The sequence below is a fragment of the Artemia sp. Qi Xiang Cuo genome, chromosome 1, assembly GCF_049724085.1.
Source record: "Artemia sp. Qi Xiang Cuo chromosome 1, ASM4972408v1, whole genome shotgun sequence".
Lineage (NCBI taxonomy): Eukaryota > Metazoa > Arthropoda > Branchiopoda > Anostraca > Artemiidae > Artemia > Artemia sp. Qi Xiang Cuo.
In genome coordinates this window covers 16,670,093-16,696,653 of record NC_142794.1, presented here as the reverse complement: position 1 = coordinate 16,696,653, position 26,561 = coordinate 16,670,093, and the positions used below count along the sequence as shown (strand labels likewise).

The window sequence follows — 26,561 nt, the reverse complement described above, 5'->3', positions numbered from 1 at the left end:
AATGACTTTATCAATAAAAACAAACAGAAATTCACCAAAAAAAACTTTTCCACAAAACAAGCTTTTCAAAGAAAAGTAAAGAGCTCTGTTAAGCCAAAAATGGACAGAAATGAAGTCAAGTAATCATCCAAGCATAAACCTACCACAAACTACTATCAATAAATACACGAAACTCAAAACAAACAGAAATTATAATAAATAGCCAAGCCAAGTAATCTTCCAATCATAAAACTGCTACAAATCACTATCATGAATGAAATTTAATTCAAACAACGAATTTAAATAGGCAAGTTGAACATTAAAGCTGACAACCTCATGCCTTCTCAAGACCAGAACATAACTTAGGCTTTACTGAAAAAAAAAAAAAACAATAAAAAAAATGACCGTGGATTATCAGTTTAATTTACTTATACTGATATTTTTTCCTTAAAATAAAAAATGGGTAAAAAAAGTGAGTAAAAAGTTTTTTACTTATTTAAGTAAAAACAAGTGAAACATTTAAACATATTTTGTTTTCAGTAAAGCGCAAATTATGTTCTGGTCTTGAGAAGGCATGGGAGTTATCAGCCCTACTAATGTTAATTTTTGCTTGCTTTGAGTTTGACTCCACTATTTATTCTAATTTCTGTTCATTTTGAGCTTCATGTATTTATTAATAGTGGTTAGTGGTAGGTTTATGCTTGGATGATTATTTGACTTCATTTCTGCCCACTTTTGGCTTAATGGAGCTCTTTACTTTTCTTTGAAAAGCTTATTTTGTGGAAAAGGTTTTTTTATATGAATTTCTGTTTGTTTTTTATTGACAAAGTCATTTCCATGAAAAAAAAATAACATTTTATATCTTTTATAAAAATGAACAGAAATTCACCTAAAAACTTTTCCACAAAACGAGCTTTTCAAAGAAAAGTAAAGAGCTCCATTAAGCCAAAAATGGACAGAAATGAAGTCAAGTAATCATCCAAGCATAAACCTACCACAAAACCAGTATCAATAAATACATAAAACTCAAAATGAACAGAAATTCGAATAAATAGTGGAGTCAAACTCAAAGCAAGCAAAAATTAACATTAGTGGGGCTGATAACCCTCATGCCTTCTCAAGAGACCAGAGCATAATTTGCGCTTTATTTAAAACAAAACGTGTTTAAATTTTTTCACTTTTTTTTACTTAAATAAGTAAAAAACTTTTTTTCCTTCCTTATTTTACCCATTTTTTACTTTCGGGGATAAGTATCAGTAAAGGCATATTACACTGACAATCGATAGTCATTTTTTATTATTATTTTTTTCAGTAAAGCCTAAGTTATGTTCTGGTCTTGAGAAGGCATGGGGGTTGTCAGCCCTATTAATGTTAATTTTTGCTCTTTTTGAGTTGACTTGCCTATTTATTATAATTTCCGTTTGTTTTGAATTAAATTTCATTCATGGTAGTGATTTGTAGCAGTTTTATGATTGGAAGATTATTTGACTTTATTTCTGCCCATTTTTGGCTTAATAGAGCTCTTTACTTTTCTTTGAGAACTGATTCTGTGGAAAGTTTTTTAAATTAATACAAATAGCCTATATGACACCATCATTCAGCCAGGGGGGGGAGCAGGTGCCCTCCCCCTTATGGGTGCCCATGCTACCCAGGAAACTCACAAAGTGCAGATAAGCATATGTGTAACAGGGGGTATTTGTTGCTTTGCAGAAAGAATCATGTTATTAAAATAAAACTAGCACCATAATAAAAATATCAGTTATTTTTATGAGAATGCAAACTAACTGCCCCTCCTCCCTGATGGTTGAAGATATAGGCTAGCTCCAGGGGCATTGTTTGGGAGGGGCAAAGGGGAGTTCCCCCCAGCAATGTGGAGAAAAAATTATTATATAGCCCATGCTCCTTGAATATCTGAAAGTAGACCCCTCTTGCCCCCCCCCAATGAAAATGTTGTAGATTTGCCCCTGTTTAGCTCTAAACTAAAAGAAAACATCAAAGCAACAAAAGTTTAAATTTAATCTATCTTTAAATAATATTTGATAATCAACAGAACTGAAATTCTTTTGCAATCAGATATAGGCCTAATGGTTTAGATTGTTCAGAAAACTCATTCATACAGAAAACAAAGCAAGAGCAGCAAACTAGCCTATATTATTCATGGATATAGGCCTATCTGGGACCTTCAGGAGGGAGAAGGAATATTGTCAGGAACACGAATACGGTGTTTAGAAAGAGCACAGAGAAGGAATTTAGAGATACTACTTTGTTAATAGCCTACTTCCCCTTCTAAGGAGCTAGCCTACTAATATCCCTGGTTACCCAGATACTGCAAAATAACCCAAAGTAGGCTACTTACAAGAATCCTTTATCCTTAGCAAGACTAGGCTCAGAGGGACAGATGTAAAATCCTTAGACAATTAACAGTTGACACTTTTCTTCAGGTAGGCCTAGCCTATTCCAATTTTAATGAGTAGATAATTTGGAATTATTTGCAAAATCTGTGAACAGAGTTGCCACGACTACCATTTCCTAAAGTGCTAAAATTGCTAAGGTTTCCCTGCTACAAAGCGATTTTCAGTGCTTCAGTCAAAATGCTTTTGACTGAAGCCCTTTTTTACGGGACCATGCGCCCCGACACGCGCATGAGTCCGTTTAAGTGTTTTTGTATTAGTTTTAGAACAATTGTCTAATCTTTTCATGCCTGGTTATTTAAAACTTAGCACCAATCTTTCGAAACAAATACGGGGAAAAAGCGGTCCGCGCTTTTTGTTAATTCCTCTGCCTTTTTTTCAAAATCCTAATTATTTCGTCCAAAGACATAAAGAAGAAACTGTAGCATGAAGGTGCTACAAATTGTAGCACGAAGGTGTTGCTATTTGGTCGTTTAATGTAGCACATACTACAAATGATGAAATAGTTTTTAAAGAGCACTTTTGTGTTCTAGGGGGCAACCCTGGTCACAAATCTACAAAACGTGTTCATTTTATGTCTAGAATTTTCAAGATCTGGGATGCCAAATGGACACTTTTAGTGGCTTTTGGACACTTTTTCATTCTGAGGGACACCGGGACACTTTTGGGTAAAAAAAGGCAGCTTTTTGAAAAAACGACACTTTTTGTACATTTTTCCAAATCAAAAACCAAATGTCTTTATTTTTTCCATTTTTTTATAAATACGACTGCTTTTAATTTGTACTTTACTTTTAAGCTTTGGTAATGTCTTGGGGATTTTTGTTAGATGTTTTTGCGCCCTACGCGAACACGATTTATCAACCGAATAAGAATAAGACCTAAAGTCCTAACCAATACGGTATGCTAGAACTATCGAATCCATCTTTTTCTTCTATCTTACGGTTGACGTTTGTCATCAAGTCGGTCAACCACCTAATACTTCAAGGACCCATCTACTGCTTATGACAAAGTCACCAAGGCCACTGAGAAGGCTGGAAAGAATAAGTGAATGGCCATTCCCTGCTGGCGCGTTCCGCGTAAATCCATGTGGCGTGTATCCGTGTGCACAAGGCTGTTATTACACTGCTGTCATAGAAAGAAAGGAGTTTCGCAGAAAAGCTGTGTTGCGCCTCAATTGAATTTATAGCCCCTACCGAATGTTTCTGTTTTATATTTTACACTTTCAGCTGTGATTTTTTGTCAAACGCTGGTTACCAGTTTTTATCGAGTATAACTCAAGCGAATTTATTTCAATCGGCCTTGTCTTCTCACTTTTTTAGTTCTCGAAAAACGTCATTTTTGCTCAGGGCTACTTCTAAATGTCCAGAAAACGGCAAGATAGAGGAGTTGTTAAACAGTTTTAACCACTTGACCAATCAGTTGGCTGAGTGGTTAAGGTGATCGACGTCTTTTGTTTAATTTTAATACATTGTAAGTCAAAACAGACATTTCGTTGCTTCAGCCGTTCGGACCTTGTCGCACACAAAGATCCTCAATATCAAAGACTCGCATCTTTTTCGCATAACTTATGAAAATGCCGAAGTGAAAATGAATTTTTATGGTTGGTTCTTTCCTTTTCGACTAAGATAGGTAGCGGTATCGATAATTGATATAACAATTCGCTCTGTTGACGTTCTCATGATGATCTTTTTCTGCCTTCTCTTCAAATTGAACTACCACTAAACTTAATTTATAGGTAGTGTTAAAAACTAACAATAAAAACTAGTTAAAAACTAGTGTTCAAAGCTGGAAATACCTGTAGAACTCATGCAGGTAACAGACCGCTAGGTAGCAAAACTAAGAAGGACGAGTTTCACAGGTTTTTCAGCACTTTTTTCACAGGCTTTGAAAATTCATAGTGGTAACCCTGTATCTTGGCTAATTATCTAAAGGGACACTAAAAGTGTCCTTTTTTGGCTGATTTAGACACTTTTGTCACTAAAAGTTGTCTGTCCAAAATATGTCACAAAAGCAATAAACTCTTAGAAAAGGTTTGAGTTGATGGTAAAATTAGTAAGCTGATTTAGATGGTTAGGCCTAATTTGAAAAATATGGGCCAGTTTGTTTTGTTTTGTGCGGTATAGCCTGGGTTCTGCACAAAGCAGATAAATATATAGACTATCATGGGGCAGGCTGATTTTAACAGTGGTGCCTTTGAGTATTCAATTTTTTTTTAAGCTAGATTAGAATTCAAAAAGGAAAAAAAGTAAAACATACGATTTTATTTCTCACTTGCAGAGTTTTTTAAATGTCTTCATTACTGACATTTTTCATGGCATCCCAGTCACTTACCTGAGCATGGCAAGATATAGGTCTTGTCGTTCGCCATTTTTTTTTCAAACTCGGACGCAAACAAGTTGTCTAGTGTAATCCCTTCTAATAAATTGTCGCATTAACGTGTGAATTATGTGTCCGATTTTTTAATGCAATATTTTGCCATAAAAAAATCGTTCATGTGAGAGCCCAGGGTTCAACGTTTTTTTTTCTTTTTCATTATATTTGACATTAACTGGCAACTTTGAAAGATGTATACAATCTGATTTTTGCTCAATAGCACAAGTGAAAAAAATTACCTACAGTTCTAGAGATTTCAAGATGGACATGTTATTGAGATAATATGAATATTCTGTCGAAAATTGACAATTTTATGTGTTCAGGGGAAACATTCATGAACAAAATGTTGGCAACCTTGCCTAAAGATGCTAATCTTAATTATTGTAATTCTTAGTTATCTTAATTAATCAGGAGATATTGCAAGCTGAGCCCCAGATATACAATTATGATTACGGTCTCCCGTGCAGGGCTGTCAAATGCCGACAATCTTCGTCTTTTCTTTTCTTGCAAATTTATGTCCAATTTTTATATGAAATGACTGGTTTTCTGGGACATTCCCAGAAAGTGGATAGCTGCTTGTTTGGCGAATGTACTGTTTTGCTTTGAGTACATTAAGTTTGAGCAAATTAATGAATATGAATAAATGCAAATGATACCGGATTTCTCCTAAAGGGATATTTTAGATGTGAATCAGAGAAAAAGGTCTTTCTGGGTTATTCTACCCAACAACACAGAAGTACAAATTTAAATTTTCAACTATAGAACAACCACATCAATAGCTTGCAAAATGTTCAAAGATACATATGACATAATATTTTTTTTTGGTGCGTTTGCAGTGTTGATTTAGGAGAAGTTAGAGCCCATGAATAACTACACATAATTTTATACACAATAATAATGTTATTAAACCAAGTTTTTATTATATCTTCAAAGAATAGTTCCCAGCATATAAACAACAATTGATCACAATTTACTCCCAGCTCTTTTTACAGCTACAAGGATTGTAGTTGTAAACAACTATACTTTTTACAACTACAAGCATATGCTATCTCAAAGGAATAAAACAAAAAAAATGGAGGTTATGACAATCTTCAAGGCAGAAGTTCAACCTTATAATAAGAAACCAACGCAGAAATTCACTCTCGAGCATTTAAAAGTTTCAAATAGAGCACAAATTGAAAAAAGAAAAGATAGAAAATGAGAAGTCATAGAAAAAATCATGAAAACCTTGCGATTTTAAAAGAAGGATGGGCATTAATATACTATGTTCCCAAACTCTGTGTATGATTGCTTATAAATATCAATAATAAAGGTTCTTTAAGGAAGCAGAAGCAAAACAAATTTATCATCTTTCAAAGCAGCACACAAAATTCCATGTAGGTTCTAACTCATATAAATAAACTAGTAATTAAAACTAGCCAGTGACGGACCCGGGGAGGGGGGGGCACCCCTTCCTAACGTTGAGGTAGATTTTGGGTTGGGACCGCTTTCTCCTCCCCATCTTTCGAATTTTGGTTTATTATTCATTCTTAATAATACACCTTTTGTGATCATGCAGCTGGGAGGAGCAATCCCCCTCCTCAGAGAAATAAAACGACTTATGTGCTTTATTTTATCCATCTATATGGCCTCCATGACACTCTATTCCTTTCTATATCAACTGTCTTTAAAAACACAGTAGAAAGTTTTTCCGGGAAACAAAAAAGTCCACGTGGAGATAACAGTGCAATTTAGTGAACATTGACCGCCTGAATGACCTAGAATTACTCCAATAAGTCATTCCGATACAGTTCTGTTTTACTTTTCCTACTAGCCTAGATGTCAGTTACCCTAGACTAATGGTTAGACAGCTTGGCTGGGTCCTTTTGAAGAACTTCTAGTGGCAATTGTAGTATTGGTAATATTAGTGTAAGATTCCTTTTCTGAGCTAGGCTAGTCTAACTAGGCTCTGGATTTTTTTTAACTCCGGATTTTTTACTGAATTTCTAGTTTTTTTCCTAAATCTAGTAATTTTTCATGATATAGCGCATAGATAAAACATAATTTGCACTTTAGGCCAGAACCTAATTTGCACTTTAGGCCAGAACATAATTTTCACTTTACTAAACAAATAAATGTTTTCACTTAAATAATTTTAATAAATAAAAAATTATTAAGATTTTAGAGAATAAATATGAGCATGTGTATATTAAACTGACAATGTACATTCAAGGGCTTCTGGAAAGAAGTAAGAAACTGGGGAAACTTATAGGGGGTTTGCTATTTTAAATTGGGATTTCTAGGGATTTTCCACCATCCTTTTAGGAATTTGGAAAAAATTAAACTAGAAACACTGGTTTAGAACTAAGCTGGGTAAAATCCTGCTTTAGCTACTTTTGGCTATCTTGGAAAGGGGTTAGGTTAGGAAAATGAAACTATCAGGGATGGGTCTACAGGCTAAAATATGTCCCAATAAGGTATTTTGAAGTACCTACATTCACTCCTTCTCCCTCTAGAAGGTCCTGAAATTTGCTTGCATGACAGGCCTATTAAAACTTTTACAAAAAAAATTTTACCTTAATTTTCAGTTATCAGTTTCTTTTTTTCTGGCTGTAGTTCTGAAAATACAATTCCTGTTATTTGAGTAGAATTTTAAGCTATGTCAATTTTTTTTCAAATTTAGGAAATGTATTTGCATATCTTTAAAGCCTTATAAATTGGGACTGAGGAAAGTTTTGAAACTGAAATTTTTTTTGTTGTACTTTATTTAATCAGAAGATCTACTTTGCAAGGTTAAACTTTATAACACACATATTTTTAAGGGTAATGAAAGGTCAGGACCCTCTAGAGAGGGAAGGAGTGGTGATAGGTATTTCAAAATACCTTCCCAGGACACACTTTAGCCTGTAGACCCATCCCTGAAAGTTTCATTTTCCTAACCTAACCCCTTTCCATTATAGACAAAAGTAGCTAAAGTAGAATTTTACCCTAAGTCGTGTCTTATGGTATTCAAAAAGGTACTAGTTCAGAGCGTGTCTCCTCCTCAGAAAAATGGCAATAGGACATTTTATAGAAATTTTAAATTGTAATAAGATATCCGATAAGTGTCCTAGTTGTACCTGCAAAGTTTTCTGCTTTATAGATGCAATTGCGCGCTTTCCAGACCAATAATACTCTAAAAAAATATTCATAAAATTTGTTTTCAAAAACGAAATTTTGTTACTAAATCTGACGGTCTTGGGAACTATATAGAATATCAAAAAAGGGAAAAGGGTACTGCTACCAGGTTTATAGCGATAAAAATTTATGGCTATACTAATTGTGGTAATAAAGATTGACAGCGTCGAATGTAATATTATACCTTAAAGCTGTGAACTTACACCTTATAAGTTCTTCGATAGCGCCACTTATAGCGCTAAAGATCGTTCCATCGAGACCTGCGCCACAGCAATGGGGAGTAATGTTAATGGTTGACCGCGCAACCCGATGAAAGCGAGAAAACAAGATATGTAGCTATATAAATGTAACCTCTTTTCCTTGAGTTATCTGGAAATCAATTACCTCTATTGTTATGTAGAAATCAGATCCCTAGGAGCAATACCTTGCAGGCATGCGAACTAATTACCTGCCTTGCGACTAGATATAGACTTATAAAATAAACACAAGTAGAAAAGCAATAGTTTTATTATGACTTACATATTTAGGTGTACAGCAGTGGTTCACTTCAACTGGCAGTAATAATGACTGACTTGCAATGCCTGAACGCCGAAATAATTCTGATCTCCTAATCCTCATCGACGAATGCCTGAATCTGATTTACGAATGCTCCGAAAAAGCGCTTTTACTGCACTATAAAACAGTTTTTGTCCTGCTCTCTATGAGCTAACTCACAATTGGTCTAAATTCTGAGGCGGGGGCTGCGATTTTGTAATTGTGTTTGCAAACTCACTACCTTATGCGAACTATCTATACAATGATTTGTTTTAAATGTTTAGTTGATTTCAACATTAACACTCTCTTACAAATTAGCCTTCCTGCGAAACATTGTATCTATCATTTTCTTATTCCCAAAGATCTTAGCAAAATTCAAAACCGTCTAGCGTCATTGTTTGAATGAAGCTAAAATGCAATTTCTCTTTTTGCTGATTAAGAATTTGGACTCTTGGAAACGGTATTTCAACTCAATTCGGGGACGTTTAATTTCTGTCGGAATTATCTTCAGAAAAAAGGAATTTTATTTTTTGTATTTAAATATATCACATTTTACTCACGGTACATATTACCCTTACCATTATTTAATGACGTCCCGTAATTAGGACTTGCTTGCCCTCGGGCTTTTGAAATATTGGCGATTTATTTACTATTGGTCCTACGTAATTTTAATTGACATTGTATTATTTTATACTTTTATATAAGCTTAATTTGGAGTGCTAAAAATTTTCTCTATTCTTTTCTTATTTTATTATACATCCCTATCTAAAGTTCATCTACCGGACTAAGATTCATGGTTCTAGCCTAGCTACTATACTAAAGATTTTTTTTTTACATCTAACACTGATTACTTTTACATTTCCAACAAGGTTGGGGTTATTCTACCTTTACAAAAGATTTTTTGTTTGAGGATTCACCTTTTACAAGTCTTTTTTATTTTGCTGCCTATAGGGCACACTGCTTCCTATCTACGCTACATTAAATGAATAGTACGACAACGCTACACCTAACACTATCTGAACATCTAACACTACATATAAGAACGATTTAAAACACACAATATTAGGTTTACCATGTTGACTGGTAACATTAGAACACTGTCACTGAGGATGTTTGCTACGTAACATTAATGATAGGACATTGGAATTTTTTAGTTATCAAAGTTATTAAGATGTAACATATGTAAATTCACACCTATTTCATCACCTTCGTGTCTCTTTAGCGTACTCAATCCTTCTGTTGTAAATTATGGTCCTTCACTCCTTTCGTCTTGGAAAATTTTTTAAAGCACTTACAATATAGTTTTTCATGGAACAGTTCGAGCATGATTGTGTTCACATGACAAGCTTTCTCTAATTGTCAACTGGGAAATGATACTTCCAACTACAGGTATAGGAATATGCTATCAGAGTTCATTCTCACCTGCTTTTTGATAGTTCATAGGGTGCCTTATCATTAAGGGGTTGAACACTGGGACTGTGTTCATTTTCTTCTCAGCATATCATTCTTGGGATATTTTAAAGCACACAGAGAACGTAATTCTCGTATAAAATTGTTCATTCGTGCACTCAGAGATTATATTTCTCTTATAAAATTGTTCGTGCCTGGCTTGCGTCTATTAACTTTTGTGGTGAATCCTAGGTTAATCACAGGTGAATTGAAGTTTGGGTTTGGAACAGGTCGACATCAAACTATAGTGATTCCTTTAACATATTGTCGTTAACTTGTGGGAGGAGTATATCGTCACTAAGGGGTTAATCACCGGGGTTAATTTTGGTTTCCGTAATTCAATTGTTGGTTTCCAGGTCCATTTTTCAGAAATTTTCTCGTAACATTTATGGGATAACGGAGATGTGAAATTTTCACATAGAGGGGATAGAACGGATTCAGAGAGATGGTCGAAAGGATTCGACGCGTGAATCTGTGACACATAAATAATTTTTGGGGTCATCAAATATCATAACTATACAGTCATATGGTATATGGGTCCATAATGATTATCAAAGGCGATATTTATACACATATATCTTGTACTGGTCGATGGGGTTCTCAGGACTTATGTGATTATATAGTTCAATAATGCACTGGATACTGAGATTCAAATATAATGTTACCTGATACGTAATATGGTTCGTGGTCGAGGAAACAACGATCAAAGGTAACTGTAATCTTCGTAAAGGAAGCTAGGATGAGAATTGCCTGGAGTGTATGGTGAGTACTCTTCGTTGGTAGAAGTCTGACGAAAATAGATGTTACTAGCTTGTATCTGCACTGAACAACTCATTGCAATGATCGATTTCCAATATATCAATCCACTTCCTGTAATAGAAATAACGAGGCAGAATCACCCGTTCTTTGAAATCAAGTAGTCTTAATATATAATAAACAATATATTTGGTTATTTTTACGGTGAATTTTACACTGCATTACAATATTAAATAAATACATTGATACAAATAATTTAATTTTGACCAAACAGCGTCATTATCGTTTCAGTTTCAAATGAAACTATCTTCGTTGAGAAATCTAAAAAAGAGATTTCTTCTAATTTGTTTTGGGAGAGGAAAAAAGGCTTATTTAATTCTTCAACACTCATTTAATTTTCCCTTAGATTTAAAACAATACCTTGAACATAAGCTACTCTACATTGTTAAATTTGAGGTCTCAGTTTACAACATATTTCATGCCTTCATTGTTCACGCATATCCGTGCTGTTTAAGAAACGCATGTTGCAACGTCATAGCCACACGGTTTTACGTAAACGACACTTACAATGAGGGAACAAGACATAGCAAGGACGAGTGGAGACCTCTAGACCCACTCGTTTTCTAATGTCTTCCCTATTTCTTGGCTTAGACGTTCTCATGGGGTTCCGGGTTTAACTTATGCATTTCAGACGTTTCCCCGTGTTCTTCCTTTGGGTTTTGCCTTCTTAGTCTCAGGATTTTTACATAATTAAAAGTCAGTAAGATTCTCATAGTCAGGGAAATCGCGAACACGAAACATACGGTCAGTAGTATGTTCCAACAGAAATTGGTTGAGAATAATCCGTATCTATTATCCACATACTTTAATCTCTGGTCCTCGTTTGTAAATAGGGGAATCTGGGAGTCTAATGCTTCTCTTATTTTTCTAAGCGGTAATGTCCCTTGATTCTTTTCTATTTTGGACCATATCGAGGCTTTCATTTCTTCACTCTCTATATTGGGAATAGTGTACGACAGGTTAATTGCCTTAAAATTGATAATTTTAGGACTTATTAAATTTGCGCTCGTGGTAATTAACGGCGTTTGAACAGTTGACTCTTTAGTTACAAGTCGACATCCTTGTTTTATGGTTATCGTACCCACGTCTTGTAATAGTAATGCTGTCCTATAACTTGGAACCATTCCTTCTGTATTATTATAACAAGACAAAGCTCCAACAGTTTCTCTTGGAACAGAAAATAACCAAAGATCATTTTTAAGGTGTATGAATATTTCTTGTTTAGTACTTCCTGTCACGGCTTCTTTCAGTTGGACCGGATATATCGTACTGGAATGGTACGGGTAGACTTTTTATGTTAAAGGAAATTATTCGAACTAATTATATGTAATTTTGACTTGACTATTATAACAAGACATAGCTCCAACAGTTTCTCTTGGAACAGAAAATAACCAAAGATCATTTCTAATGTGTATGAATATTTCTCGCTTAGTACTTCCTATCACGGCTTCTTTCAGTTGGACTTTATACATCGTACTGGAATGGTACGGGTAGACTTTTTATATTATGGGAAATTATTCGAATTAAATATATGCAATGTGACTTTTTAATTAGAATTTGTTTTCGGGAACTGATATATGTTGAACAGACGGTATCAGCCGGTTTTGATTCGTGCGAAGCCTTGATATATGTTGAACAAAATTATTCTACAGCATTTTTATAGTTTTATGATTTTTACTTGTGAGCTATAAAAGTTTTTATTTTAAATTATTACTCCTTTATGACGCCTATCCATTAAAATCTTTTAATCCTATACTGATTAAGTGTAATTCCATCAATCGGGTTTTTTAACCGTTCTACCCGATAGTGTCGTTACTTTCTCTTCGACTTCTTGCGGTTTTTTCTTTTTTGGTTTTGCTAGTGAAATAAGATGAAATTTTTTGAATTGTTTTTTCAAAAATTCTTGCCCTTTTAATTTTGTTTCTTGCGCATGCGTAGCTGCTGAAGTCGGTTTTGATTTCCCTATTTCTTTAACTACTATATGGTCTGATTCGCCGTCAGACTCTTCGGAACTGGTTTCCGACGAATCCGCATTAGAACTTTTAGAGGTTGCACCTCGCGTTTTTGAGGTATCACCTCCCCTTCCTTCGTAAATTTCTGGTGCTCTGGAAGTAGAAGGTTTATTCTCTAAGTCCTCGCTTTGAGTTTTCGACTCGGGAGATTTGAAGGATTCTTGAGAGCTTTGGGAGGAATCAAGAGTTTCTGCGGGGATCCTCCATTGTTTAAATGTCATGTCTTCAGGGGGATGGGGCATTCTTTGCACTAGTGTTTCCCTCCATGAAGTCCACTGTTTAGGTTTGACCTTGAACACAGTTATATCATGATATTGTCCTTGATGGTCATTCTTGGGAGTTATCTTCTTAGGCAAAGTGCTTTGACTCGTTTTTATTGGGAAATTTATTAGATCCATAGCTTCTCGCAGATTTGTTAGTTGAATCTTTGGGAGGAGTTTTCTTTACAGTAATACCCGGGGTTTCTACAGCTCTGTTCAATTCTTCCTGCAATGACAAGGGCCTTTCTATTGGTGTTGCAGGGGAAACCATATCGTCTGGAAATCTTTTGGGGGGACAAGGGGTCGAAATTCTATCAGGGAAAAATTGGGTTTTTGGAGATATTGTATAATCTAATTCTCCCGCGCTCTCTGATGATGAACTTTTTGGATCTTTTGGCGTTTTTATTCTCTCTGGTATTAGGGATTTTCTCTTTGGAATAACTAAATTTTTCATAACTAAAAATTTTTTAAAGTTTTCCTCATCGCTCTCATCCTCGAAATAGTCTTGCTTGAAATTAAAGAGTTTTAGCTCTGCCAATCTCGATTTAGGGGGCTCATTTTCTGCATCTGACGAATTGGTAGACGGGGGATGTGATACCCATCTCTCTGGAAATTTGGCTCTTTTTATTCGGCGAACATGCGCCTTGTAAGTTCTTCCACTATCGGGGTTCTAAATTTTATAAGTATAATCGTTATCATACTTTTTGACTATTCTGTAGGGTCCACAATATTTGTTGGAAAGTTTTTTGCCTTCCGCGTTTGCCTCATTTTTTAGGTAGACGCAATCTCCTATCTTGAAATCTATGTTCCCCTTGACTTTGGGTTGGTTTTTTAGTTCTTGGTTTATTTTACATTTTTCCAACTCTTGCCTAACTATCTTATATGTTTTCCTCATCCTATTTATGAATTCTTGTTTGTAATCCTCCGAGTTATTGTCATATTGTCGGGACTCAATAATCTCGTCATAAGGGATTCTAAAATTACGACCAAAAAGTAGATAAAATGGATTGTCTTTAGGTGTTTCTGAATAAGCAGTATTGATCACGTTAGTTAAATAAGGTAAGAATTGATCCCAATCGTTCCTGTTGTCTTTTGTATAAATGCTTAATACGTTCGAAAAAATTTTATGCCTATTTTCTATTTTACCATTAGCTTGTGGGTGATACGGAGATGTCACCAATTTTTCTATATTAAGAAAACTCATTAAGTCTTTTGCTACTTTTGAAACAAAATTGCTTCCGTTGTCACTTAAAACCTTATTTGGAATGCATAATTTTAAAAATAATTTAGCTAACGCCTTACTGGTGGCGTAAGCACCATGATTTTTTGATGCTTTAGCGAAAGTAAATCCGGATAAGTGATCTATAACTGAAAGAACACAAGTATGGCCTGTGTTGAAAACAGGCAAGCCTCCACTGTTTCCATATAGATCAAATGAGACAACATCGAAGGGGAATCTCGCAACCGGGACTCTCAACATTGGAGGATTAGAATAAGCTTGGGGGGCTTTTCTTAAGTTACACGCTTCGCATGTACTTACAAATTCTTGAAGTTTGGTTATTCCCGACGGCACGTAAAAATATTGTTTTAATTTATGAAAAGTTTTTGTTACTCCTAAGTGTCCACTTATATCTGAATGAAAATATTCAAATGCAGGTGTTATTAAGTTTTGGGGTAATATAGGTATTATTGATGTTTGGTTTCTATTTGTCTCAGCAGTCACGATTCTACATAGTATTTCTTCATCAAAATCATAGTAAAAATTATCTATCTCTTTTCTAAGAGTTTTGAATTTGTCTGGTAACGCATCATCATTCACAAAATAATTAATAAGTGAAACACATTTCGTCCTTTTTTTGCTTTCTTTTTATATTTTCTAAAGACAGGGGACACTAGTTAACCTTATTTTCTTTTACTGTGTCTTTGACTTTGTTTTTCTTACATTTATTTTTGCTCTTAGTATTGATAGCGTTAACTTCATTTTCCTCAGTTTCCGACGGAACATTTTCTGGGTATCTACTCAAAAAGTCACAAGCTGCATTTTGTTTACCTTTTAAATGTTCAAATTCGTAATCTAGGTCTTGGATTTTCATAATCAATCCAGCTAGAATTCCCGTGGGGTATTTAAATGTGTGCAGGTACTGCAAGCTTTTATGATCTGATCGTAGTATAAATTTTCTACCAATTAAATAGTGTCTAAATTTGTCCAAGAGGTGGATTATAGATAATAATTCTAATTTTGTGGCGGAATAACTACTTTCGCCTTTTGATAAGGTTCTACTCGAATAGCATATAACTTTTTCTATTTTTTTTTGTTTAGGCGTTCCCTCTAGAGGATTAGGGTTTTCTACCGGGATTAGGGTTTTCTACCGAAAGAATAGCGCCAATGCCCTTTGAACTAGCATCAGTTGTGACCACAAATTGTCTGTTTTCGAAATCAGGCAGCGATAATATTGGTTCCGAAGTGAGTGCCTTTTTGAGACGATCTAGGGAAGTTTGAGCTTCCTTGGACAAGGTATCTTTTTGGGAGTTCCCTTTAGTTAATTCCGTGAGGGGTCTTGCAATTTGGGCGTGATTGCGCACGAATTTTCTAAAGTAGCCAGTAAGACCTAAAATTCCTCTTAATTCTTTCATAATTCTAGGGGGTTTCAGGTTTTCAACACATTTTATTTTGTCAGGATCTGGGGACATCTCTCCTTGCGTTACTACCACTCCTAGAAATTTAATTTTAGGTTGAAATAAATTTACTTTTTCAGGCCAGCATTTTAAATTGCCCTCTCTGAATTTCTCGAACACATTAGCTAATGCTGCTAAGTGTTGTTCAGCGTTTTCTCCCACGCATATGACATCATCAACAAAATGAATGATATTCTTTAATCCTCTTAATAGATGCAATAAGGGTCTTCACAGTGCGCTTGAACTTGTCTTAAGTCCAAAAGGTACTCTTAAATATTCATATGAACCACATTCAGCCGTGGAAAATGCAGTTTTATGGACATCTTTTTCGGCTATTTTCACTTGGTGATAACCTTGGGTAAGGTCTAAAGAAGTAAAAATTTTGTTTTTGCTTGAAATTGAGTCAAGAATTTCATCTATTCTTGGTAAAGGAAATTTATCACTAAATACTTGTTTGTTAAGGGCTCTATAATCTACTAAAAGTCTAAGGTCACCATTCTTCTTTGGTACCAAGATCACTGCTGCGCTATACGGACTTATACTGGGGCGTATAATTTAATTTTTTTCTAATTCATGAATTTTATTTTTAACCATTCTTTGTGCTTATACGGCCCACGATATGGCTGTTTTGCGACAGGACCACCAGTCGTGAAAATAGAATGCTCATAAAATGGTATCAGTCAGATGTCATCTTCAGATGCAGAAAATACATCTTTAAAAGTCCATAATAATTCGCATAATTTTTTCTTAAGTTCCAAGTTTGTAATATGGTCCATATTAAATTTGTTTAAGAATTGCGATTTAGTTAGAGGGTATTTGTTATTTGAGGTTTTAATGCCATTTACTAGGTTTCTTTTGGAATTTTCCCATCTATCTAAATCATTCTCCGATATAACTTGGATTTGAACTAAACACGTCCCCTTTTTTATTGTAATTGTATCATTTTCGTGGTTATTAGTTACCCGAATAAAACCTTCTCCTTTGTCGTAAGAAATAATCTGTTCTTCGCATAACAGACTTTTAGGAATTTCATTCGACGGGATCGCAAGCCATATTTTGGATTTGCTATCCACTGGTTCAATCATCTGTGATATTTGAATTCTTTGCATCGTTTTGGGAGGGATCTTTTTTTCCGCATTGCGGATCCGTAATATTTTTATTTATTTTCGTTGTCTTTTAAATTTAGGCTGGCGCTACCTGTCGATGATATTGGATATGCCTGAACCGCATCTAGACTCCAAACTTCTTTCTTTAATTCTGCTATTTCCTAAATTTCGTTTGATCTATACTGCCGCATATCTCATATTTTTATTTTTGCAGATTCAATACACTTATTATTTAAAATTACTTCATCTCTGCGATGTCTCTCAGAATAATTGAACGAATTTCTGGTTATGACATGTCCTCCTTGCGAGACATGAGGTTCAAAAGATTGCGACATTATACCACCAGAAATTTTATTTACTGTTACGTCCTCTTCGTAATCTCTGTTGCAATTTCTTAAGGTACAAATTCCTTCCCCTACCTTAGCCGGTTAGACAAGCCTTTTGTTTGCTACGTCTAATAGTACTCTATTTGACCTTAAAAAATTTGCGCAAATAATGGCTTCATACGGAAAATTATCGCATATTATAAAAATTTGTCGGAAAAATTATATTTTCCGTTTTTACGTCTAGGCGAATTGAACCTCTTGCATCCAATTTATGCCCTGTCACGCTAGTTAAATTGGGATTATTAAAATTTCTTTGTTGCCTAATATGCGGAGGCAACATATTAAATACGCATGAGTTTATTTTTTTCCTCGTAGCACCAGAGTCAATTAAGGCTTTAAAGTAAACATTTGCTACACAAAAATCATTAAATATAGTTTAATTGTTATTGCTATCACTACAAGACGGTACTACTATCGGTTAGGACCTATAAAACATTCTAGGTGCCCTCTGGGTCCAATTTATATTTCTGAGGGGCCTGACGCGTTTCCCCGTGGATTTATTTCATACGTCGGTGTCTGCAGTAGAGACTCAGACATGTGAGATTCCGTAGGCATATCTAATTGATTTACATTTGTTTGTCGATTTTGCCAGGTATTATTACGATAGTTTGAATTTCTTGCGTCAGTGCCGGCTGGCGCTGACTGCCAATGCCGTCGGCTTGAAAAATTTTCATTTCCCGTCGGCCAATTAACTATTTGCCGTCGGCTTGAAAAACTTTCATTTCCCGTCGGCAAATTTTCGGGATTTCTATATACCATTCTCGAATTATATTTTCTTTGGCGAGTATTTGGAGTGTCAAATCGGTTATTAATTTTTCTATTGGGGGGAGGATTGTACAAATTTGGTTTGTACGCATTGTAAGGTACTGATTGCCACAATCTTCCCTGGCTATAGCCTAGTGCTCCAATGGCGCTAAAATTTGTTCTTCCAAACAAATAGTTGCCATAATTTTGCGTGCTACCGACAGCAATTCTTGGTGTGCGATTGGGGACATAACGGCACTCTCTCGCGATGTGCCCAGGGCGATTGCAAATATAGCATCTTATTATTGTAGGGTTATTTTCATAACTAAATTGTTTGACGGGCTGAAAACGTGCTGTTTTCTGCCTAGCGGGTTCTTGCGTTTTATTTCTTTGTGGCACTGGGGAGTTATCCCTTGAAAATAAATTGGAAGACGCCTGATCGCCCTTGAAGATCAGTTTTAAGTTCGTTTCACCTAGGCTATTTATTTTTGCTTCACTGTGATTAGCCACAATTGTATCAACTTCGATCAATCGCTCTACCTCCTGAACTGCAAGATCCAACGTCTAAATATTTTTGGATACTACCATTCTATATAGTTTTGATGGTAGCCCTTGCAAAAAGGCATTTAGTATGACTTTTTCATACAGTTCTCCTGAACCTTTTCCGTATTTTGCTCTACTGAAATGTGTATATTATCAAGATATTCTCTTATTTTTTGTGAATGGTCAAAGCACACCATTCCGTGTTTTAATTTATTTGTGGAACTAGTTTCAACAAATCTATCTTTGAATGCCGTTAACAATTTGTCCACAGTATTTATTGGCAAGCTGGCGTCATCACCTATAGTATGTTCAATTTGTTTTATAAAGTTTAAGGCCTGGCCTTTTAATCTTAATAGAAGCATGTCGACTAACGTTTCTAGCTCGGTTTTTGTTAATTCTACAAACTGGGCCAATTTGATATTAAATTCGTCGATATCTGATTGTCCATTGTATTGTGGAATCGATTTTGCTATTTCTATATTTTTTTGCGACCAACTTTTGTGCCATTAATAGTTCGCTTAATTCTTCTGACATTTTTTTTGCGTTTGAATAAATCAAAATAATTTAATTTTTTCACTTAACCTATTTTGGGGGAGGCTATTATCTCCTATGAGATATTTTTTTAAATATTACTTTTTTTTAAATGTCTGTATCTCTCCAATAATTCAATTTAAATTACAAAGTTTATAGCCTAATTAGTTCGCCTGTTTTCCTCCAATTTCCAACTGCGCCATATGTAGCAATAAAAGATTATAGACTGGACTAGTGTTAATTGTGGTAATAAAGATTGACCACGTCGAAGGTACTATTGTACCTTAAAGCTGTGAACTTACACCCTATAACTTCTGCGATAGCACCGTTTTTCTCACTAAGGATCATATCCCCGAGACCCGCACAACAGCAATGATGAGTAATATTGGCGTGTGACCATGCCACCCACTGAACGTGAGAAAATAAAGGATGTAATTATATAAATGTGACTTCTTTTCCTCGGGTTATCTGGAAATCAAATGCCCCTTATACTATGTAGATATAAGATCCCTGGGAGCCGTACCTTGGAGGCATGCGAACTAATTACCTGCCGTGTGACTATATATAGAAATATAAAATAAACACAAGTAGAAAAGCAATAGTTTTATTGTAACTTACATATTTAGGTGTACAACAGTGGTTCACTTCAACTGGCAACAATAATGACTGAATTACAATGCCTGAACGCCGAAATAATTCTGATCAACTAATCCCGATCTACGAATGCCTCAATCTGATTTACGAATCCTCTAAAAAAGCACTTTTACAACACCATAAAAAATAGTTTTTGTCCTGCGCTCTAAGAACTGACTCACAATTGGCCCAAGTCCTGTGGAGGGGGCCGCTATTTTGTAATTATGTTCGCAAACTCACTACATTATGCGAACTCTTTATCCAATAATTTTGTTTTAAATATTTCGATTATTTCAACGTTCACACTCTCTTATGACTTAGACTTCCTGCGAAACATTGTATCTATTATTTTTCTTATTACCAATTATATTAGCGAAATTCAAACCGAATAGTGTCATTGTTTGACTGAAGCTAAAATGCAATTTCTCTTTTTGCTGATTAAGAATTCAGACTCTTGGAAACGGTATTTGAACTCAATTAGGGGACGTTTAATTTATATCGGAATTATCTTTAGTAAAAAGGAATTTTAATTTTTGTATTTAAATATCACATTTTACTCACGGTACATATTACCCTTCCCATTATTTAATGACGTCCCGTCATTATGACTTGCTTGCCCTTGGGTTTTTGAAGTATTCGCAATTTATTGACTACTGGTCCTACGTAATTTTAATTGGCATTGTATTATTTTATACTTTTATATAAGCTTAATCAGGAGTGCTAAAAATTTTCTCTATTACTTTTCCTATTTTATTATACATTCGTATCTAAAGTTCATCTACTGGACTAAGATTATTTATGGTTCTAGCCTAGCTACTGTACTAAAGATTTTTTCCCTACATCTAACACTGATGGTTTTTACATTTCCAACACGTTTGGGGCTATTCTACCTTTACATAAGATTTTTTTGGGGAATTCACCTTTTAAAAGTTTTTTTTTTACTTTACCGTGAGTAAAATGTGATATATTTAAATACAAAAAATAAAATTCCCTTTTTCTAAAGATAATTCTGACATAAATTAAACGTCCCCTAATTGAGTTCAAATACCGTTTCCAAGAGTCTAAATTCTTAATCTGGTGGATTAAGATTGAAGGTAGATTGTAGAGAAGTATTGCCACACTTTTTTTTGTGGCCACAGTTACCTCTTGGGCTATAATTTTATCAGAAAAGTTGCCCTTTTGCAGAAAAATGCAGTGCCTTCATGGCCCACAGTAATTTATTTTTAGACATACAATTGACAATGACTATTTTAACTTTAATTTCCCAACTTTTCGCGGTCTTGTCTTAGGTTTCGACTTCAAATTAGGTTCTTAAGGCTATTATGTGCCTTACTTTAATTTTCTATGCCATTTTAGTCATTTTTTTCGAAAACGACTCCCACATAAAAGAGCAAAATTTTTTCCTGTCTACTTGGAATATTTCTCCAATATTCCTATTAATCTCGGCCCGCGTTAACCACTGTAACGGTGGCTCCCTAGAATTAATGCTACTTATTTTTGTACCTATTTAGTACAATTTTTATACTAGTCTCGTTTGGTCAGTTCAATATGTGCGTATAACAGAGTTTAACTGACTCCATTCTGTTTCTTCTCCTTTAATTTAGTCTGACTATATTTTCAACTTTAAACCTTCTCTTCTTTTTGATTCTTTACTTCAATGAAGCCTAAGGTTTTTTTTCAAGTCTTTTTTCTGATTTTTCAGTAAAATAGGTCTTGTTTTTTTTAAGCCTATATTTATATGTTTCATTTTTTTCAATAACCTTAACAAGTTTTTATGCTGATTGCCCTTCTATGGTCAAATTTATTATCTCCTTATTTTTAAGGGGGGGTGTCTAATTTTTGCAACCTGTATTTTTTTTTACATTATTCAATTTTGTCTGTCCAAAAGTGTTTGTTTTAGAAAAGTACTGTATTTTTTTCAGCTGATTTTTAGAATATTTTTAATTAAGTTTTTTTCCGCATTTGCTAGTTTTCATTTCTTCATAAAAATGTACGTTTTTAAGATATCCTGATTTTTGCAAAATTGTATGGTTATCATCGCAAACTCATATTATATATCTACTGTACTTTACATAAAAAAATAATGCATAGTCCGTGCCAAATGTTGTTTAGTGATAGGGGTTATCAGTTCCCATATGGTTTCCCTATAATCTTTTATATTATTCGCGTCTGGTATTATCCTCAGTTTAATTTGCACCTTAGTTTTATATAGTCATTGAGTGCAATTTTGTTCCTTTCGTGATATTTTGACTATTACCCTGTTTTAAAGGTTTATGGGTTTAGTGCCCTGGCAAAGTTACAACATCATATTTACTTATTTTTTTCTAGGACTTGGAACTTCTGATCTTTTATTTCTGATCTATATTTGGTTAGCTTGGTGGATCCCCCCCAATGACAAGATGCTTAGCATTTTTTTTAATGCCAATGGTCCTGTCATTGGTGACTTTCACTTGTAATGTCCTCGTCCTGGTTGTTTCTGTTAATGGTGTGTTGTGAATTTATTTAATATGTGAAATTAATTATACCCGAGAAAATTTTGTTTTACACTTTGCTATACTTTTTAAATTGTGACCCATTTTATCTACGGCTTCTTATTTATATATACCGTCCTTATTGTTAAGTGTTTAATTTATTATATCTTCTACTATTTATAACAAGATTACAGCTAGCTTGTTCATGTAGTGCGCACTTAATGTAAACTCTTGCTGCCTTTCCCATTATAATTGTTTTTAAATTTCTTCAAAACAATTTTTTTCAAATTCGACTGAAAGTGTCACCTCAGAGGGTCAAAGGTTAGTATATGCTTCGTATTTACTTAACAACGAGAGACCAGCAGTGTTTGAGTTCAATCACAATTTGCTAGCTTCAAATGACCCTATGTCAGTAGACTACCCTCCATCGTTTTTTTTTTAAATTATCCCCCCAAAATATATTTTTTCAATATACACATAAAAAGTATCTCCTTTTAATACTCATTTTTCATATGTATGATCAATTTAGTTTCACTACACCCGTTTAAAAATTAGGCGGACTTACTTGATTTCTTTTATGGAACGTAATTCTTTTGGACATGTCTTGTCAATACACCATTCGTAAAGTTTCATCTCGTCCTGGAAACAAAATTTTTGCAGGAAGCTATGATGTCACTTCAGATCAGAGCTTATTTCTTTTCTGGGAACTTACAAGTATTTAGGCTAAAAATTTTTGAATTTTTTTTTCAACATGACGGTAATAATTTTTACTGGCAATATATATTTGAAGGAAAACTTTGATGTTATTTACATACCGATTAAAAAAAGGAAAATATAGATATTTCTTTAGAGGCCTTTTTACTCGTTTTATTTTTATTTATTTTTTTCCGTAATAATATTTTTACTTAGTTCCTGGGTGCGGTCAACGTGTATGCTAATTAGTAAATAAGGGACAAGTGACTTCAGTCAATAGTATTTTTACTATGCGGCTTTGTTTTTTCTGATAAAAAATCTACCTAACATTTGACTAAATCGTGCCTATATATGATTAGACTAAACTTGAGGAGGATTCGTCATTGAGTAACCGTAAGAGCGGATCAGAATTATCAATATTAGCTATCCCATAAGGATGCCTTGCCTTATCCGTTTGTCCTAATGTGGGCTTATATTCTATGTAAACAAGCATAACAGTTTTCATACACTGGCTCGTTTTATATCTACATGGCTCAAAAGCAGCCATGGTTTAAAATTCAAGTTTGAACTTTTTTCGGACGCATTTTGTGCGGCTAAAAAAGGGAACTAACCCACCCCTATGAACCTTGAATCTTAGATGAAAGATGAACTGATTGGCTCGCATTTAATCTTGTGTGAACCAAAATGACATTCAGCTGAGATTAGACTATACGCATAATGATATGTTTGTGCATATATATGCAGGCTGACTCCGCAGTAAGACCCCCCCACTAACACCATTATTCAGATGAAGGTCCTCTGTGTAGGTAAAGGAGAACCTTTTAAGACCTATCCCCATGCCTCCATTTTCTGTGATTAACGGTTTCTTTCACCGAACTTCTCGCCTTATGTAGAGTTCCAGTCACAGGTGGGTAACAACTCATTTTTTTGCTTCCTTCGGCGACTTTTGCTAAGCTTCCACATTTGTTTTCTTACTTATAAGGTTACTTTTCTCTTTTTTTTATCCCTTTCCTCAAGTACTTTAATTATATATTTATATATCTTTTCCTTGCCTTTCCTTGTGAACTACAAAACTAACCTAGTATTTTTTAGCTTTAACAAAGGTAATTCCATTGCTTATTACGTCGTAAAATGCACTATTTTCGATGCATCTCTACTCCTAAAACACTCGGAAATGGCAGCTTCTAGCCTATAATTGTTTGGACCACAATTTATGTGCTTCCAGTGCTAAATTGTAGCAGTGTTATCCTTGAACAATAAGTCTATAGCCTGTGCCTGTAGTAAGGCTGAGTTAGGACCCTATTTGCTACTATTATGCCTAAAATTCTTCTGTTTTCACCGACGTTTCATCGGTCCAGCTAGATTTCTTATTCTTTACGTATTATCTTTTATTTTGTTCTTTTAATTCGTGGTACAAATACTTTATTATTTGGTGATATACGGCATTACTAAACTAGAGTTATTACTAACACTAAGAAAACTACTGATTATACACTTACTTCTACTTGCTAAAAACTAGATACTGAATTTTTTTTTAACAATTCTTGATTGAGCCTTTTTTCCATTTGTTTTATGGTACCCAAATCTTTTTGCGGACACAAACCTATTTCTAATAACCCAATTTTGAGCAAAGCTGCTCGAAGTTATGCTAATTCGAGTACTGCTAAAAAAAATCAATTTGCTAACCCCTTCTGATAAAGCCATTTCGATTTTTTTTTATTATTTTGCAACCTTATTTAGTCTCCTCGACACCGTTTTTTCGCAATGCCACCAGTTGTGGTAAGGTGTATTTATGGTATTCGGGTGGTGTAGTCGTAGATGCCTTTATTCTCCCTTTACAAGGGAGATAAACTCTTGCCCTAAGTTAATTAAACTTTGGTAGCATGCCTTAGGCTATGACCAAACTAATGAGGCGTACCAACTGGGTATGTTCGAGGGACTAAAGGTAGATTGTAGAAAGGCTGTCTAAAATACAATACTTTTATTCAATCAAAATATATTAAAACCAAATATATATTTTCTTCTGGGACTGCTGTCCCAAGTAGGCCGCAAGTCTCAGAAGAATACAATAATATATGATAGGATACTTAGACACTTACAATGATCTAACAAAATTCCAAGGTATTTCTAAAAACAACGGACCAGAGGTCAGTCCGGCATAAAATTAGTATTAGTATACCCCTTCCCATAAAATGTATCTTTTATACATTTTTATCAACCACACCTTCCTTTAACCAACCGACGCAATAGCTAGGAAGTGGTAATTTCTCAATTTCCCGTTAAGCAGAAACTTGGCAGGATATATTCCTTATCTTAATAAAAAGTGGTATTTCTAAACTTTGTATTTGCGTCTTAATATATTTTTACTAAATTAATAATTAACTAAATTAGAAAGCTTTACCACATAAGAAGTCGGTGCCCAGTTTGGTATCGCTTTACATTGGGTCATATATTGGGAATATTACTGAACTTAGTCACCATAAAAAGCTCAAACTTAATACCAACCTTTGGATACCAGGAAATAATTTTGTCTTTTTTACGTCAAGTCATATTAAAAGAGGTAGAGAAGAAAAAAGGAAAGCAAGTCTAGATCATTTCAGAAAATACCCTTGGTTGGTATTTTCTGACGTCAAGCAGGGACTTTTCTGTAAATACTATGTTACTCTTTGTCACCAAAAGTTAGGTAAAAAACGTCTCTTTGAAAAAATTAGTGACAGAATCACTCCGAAGGGATGCAAAACTTACCGGAAAGGATGGAGATTTAGAGAATCACTCATCTCCAACTTATCATAAAGAGGCATTACTTGATGCTAAGTCTTTCATATCTGTTTTGAAAACCCCAACCGTGAAATTTTGAACTTGTTGTATGAAACAAGGAAAGATAAAGTGTTAGAAAAGCAATCCAGGCTATTTCTGATGATAAAAACATTACTTTTACATGATAGACAAAAAATTCCGTTGAGGGGACACAGAGACGATGGTATTCTACTTGAAGCCACTGACGAAACCCCTGAAAAATGATGGTAATTTCAGAGCCCCTTTACTCTTCAGAATTGATAGTGGTGATTCTCAGCTGGAAGAACACTTGAAGGCATCAGGATCCAACGCTACATATATCAGAAAGACGACGGCAAATGACTTCATAAAATTTTGCGCTGAAGAAAATTTAAGTACTATAATATAAGAATCCACAAAGCTATATTTTACAGCGTGATATTTGACAAAACAACGGATGCGTTCCAATCCTAACAGCTTAGTCTTTCTCCGCGCTATGTTTATGTCAACAGTATTGTAGAAGACTTTATTTGATTTATGGACCTTCACGAAACGAACCATAAGGGTATAACTGAAGATGAACCAAGCATTACAGGTGAAATTTTAGGCAAGTCTGTGCTAAAGCTAATGAAAGACACTGGATTTATTGTTGACAACTCTGTTGGCATAAGTTTTGATGGATACAGTGTCAACATTTATGAAATGTGAGGGGTAGTATCAGAGATCCAAAAAGTTGCTAAGAAAAAGCAGCCTCCGTGGATGCAAAAATCATGCTCTGAACCTATCCATTTGAAAGTTCAATAAGAGCGAATATGTCAGGAATGCTGTCGGCCCTATTAAAGAGGGTACACATTTTTTTTAGTGCATCGGCAAAACGAAATTTCTTCCTTAAAAATGATTTAGGTCATCACGTACAAGGTTGCTGTGAAACTCGTTGCGTTAAACGTCACGAAAGCATATTACGATTCAGGGAGGATATGCCTAAAATAGTTGAAGCTCTTAGAATTGTGTCT

At 34.7% G+C, this 26,561-nt stretch overlaps 1 protein-coding gene across 1 annotated transcript in view; it reads right to left on the bottom strand.

Annotated features, from left to right (window-relative positions):
• LOC148956058 (basic helix-loop-helix ARNT-like protein 1) overlaps positions 1-2,479 on the bottom strand; it is a 221,772-nt gene extending 219,293 nt beyond the window's left edge. The window contains exon 1 of the mRNA XM_089089085.1: positions 2,336-2,479. The gene's annotated coding sequence lies outside the window, so the exon portion shown is untranslated. The remainder of the gene's footprint in view (positions 1-2,335) is intronic.
• Positions 2,480-26,561: the final 24,082 nt, after the last annotated feature.